The sequence below is a fragment of the Rutidosis leptorrhynchoides genome, chromosome 11 (genome assembly GCF_046630445.1).
Source record: "Rutidosis leptorrhynchoides isolate AG116_Rl617_1_P2 chromosome 11, CSIRO_AGI_Rlap_v1, whole genome shotgun sequence".
Taxonomy (NCBI): domain Eukaryota; kingdom Viridiplantae; phylum Streptophyta; class Magnoliopsida; order Asterales; family Asteraceae; genus Rutidosis; species Rutidosis leptorrhynchoides.
Genome location: NC_092343.1, coordinates 354,191,241 through 354,193,239, shown reverse-complemented (window position 1 = coordinate 354,193,239; position 1,999 = coordinate 354,191,241). Strand labels below are relative to the sequence as shown.

Sequence of the window (1,999 nt, the reverse complement as noted above, 5' to 3'; positions counted from 1 at the left end):
TGCCGCCAGAAGAATCTATTCACTTTTATGATTTACTTGGAATTATAATGTTTCTAATTCTCCCGTGTCTTTTCGTGGCAATACGTATTGATATACACGGTTTGTAGTTTCTGGGTGGTTGTTGGGTTTGATATCTCTCTTTACACTTCGATGTTCCTGCTTCCGTCTTCTATAATCATTGTCATCCACAGTTAATGCTTTCTCCTATTTGCTGCGATTTATACTTCAATTTCTATTTCGGGGCCTTGTCCCTTTGTTTCTTCTTCCCGTCCTCAAGTCAAGCGAACAATGGTCCGGAATTCGTAGGTATGAAATTCGAAATGAACATAGCTTAATGTTCTAAGAAAGAAATGGTAACGAGACGATTTTGATTTGTCAAATTACCAAAATATCCTGGGAAAGATAGAACTATCAAGATGATATGTTCCTAATATGTTTGGGAATTGGATAGAATGTAAGAGCCGTGAAATATGGCACATGATGATGGTACTGTGAATCATCACATTCCATTAGAAACTTAACATGACTTACTGTAATATAATGAAGTTGATCAAGTTTCATTATATTATACTAATTCATGCATCAGTTCCCAACACTACTTCAAAACATTCATATTTTAAACTTGAAGATTTCAGAATTTAGAAACTAACACAGTTTCTTTTATGTTGTAACGCAGATATTACGGGGAGATAGATGATTACAGATAGGAATAGTTGTGAAAATATCTTTAGAAATATGGAGAATATGTATAGCGGAAAATATGAAGATATCTTATAATATCTAAGATAAGATGATGATGAATAATATCATCTGAAAAAGTTTAGAATAAGGAGTAGGGTTCATACTGACGGTTTCAACAGACACTGAATCATTTGCATTATTTAAAGGCAGGTTCATTCCTTGTATTTGTTCTTTGTTTCCTTCACGGTTAGCTCAATCCATTTTTCAGCACTAAATTTTCTATCGAGCGTTCCTAACATTCCCTTCTTTATTCTCGATACTTAAGAAGACAGAAACCCATGTTTGGTTGATGAAACATGACCATTTAGCCAGAGCGTGATTAACACAGTCTTATGGTCTTGACCATGGCTCAGTAGAGGATCGTTGCTAGACCATGTTATGGTTCCTGGCATGGCTAAATGGTTGTCTGACAAACAATCTCTTCTTTATCATCAAACTTTTGGCCATTTAGGCCATCTAAAATTTTACTGTTTCCTCTGCATTTAATGCAGTCATATCTGAATCGTCGATTATCAATCCGAGGTGTTTTTGGGCGAATTGTGTTTTTAGATGATTAAATGCTGATGATAAAATGGCGGAGTATGAAAGGTTTCCCGGTAACGATGAGGAAAACCAATCGTATATATCAAAGTTATAATAAGACTTTTTCGAATGAAAAGTCGAAGTTGTTCTGCTGAAGCTGTGACAAAATTGGCTACTTTGAAAAGGAATCGTAAGGTTGTTTTTGCTAATAAATGCTAAAGAATTAGTCGCGGTACGTGTTAAACTATGACTTTGGGTTCAAGAGTTTTTCATGTGTATAGATCTTTTCTTCTATAGATGAAGTGCGGTCGGTTCAACTTCTCGATTGAGGTATTTTCAAGAATCCTGATAGGTTTGTACGAGGATTGTAAACGTTGAGATACAAATGAGGTTTAAGATAGAATCAAGTGGCAAACTTGAAGATTAGTTTAGTTTCATATGTTATAATCAATATTTTAATTCATTTTACTTGTCCATAGTTAGCAGTCTATCAGTCCAATTGTCCAATGGTCCAATAGTTCAACAGTTCAATGTATTCATATATAATTTAATATATATAATTAATATGTATCGTGACCCGTGTACCGGTCTCAGTGTCGATCACAACTCAAAGTATATATATATTTTGGAATCAACCTCAACCCTGTATAGCCAACTCCAACATTCACATATAGAGTGTCTATGGTTGTTCCGAAATATATATATAGATGGGTCGATATGATAGGTCGAAACCTTG

General features: G+C 34.7%; 1 pseudogene; it reads left to right on the top strand.

Moving 5' to 3' along the window:
- Positions 1-965: 965 nt before the first annotated feature.
- On the top strand, positions 966-1,157 carry LOC139879326 (small nucleolar RNA U3; annotated as a pseudogene).
- The last annotated feature ends 842 nt before the right edge of the window (positions 1,158-1,999 follow it).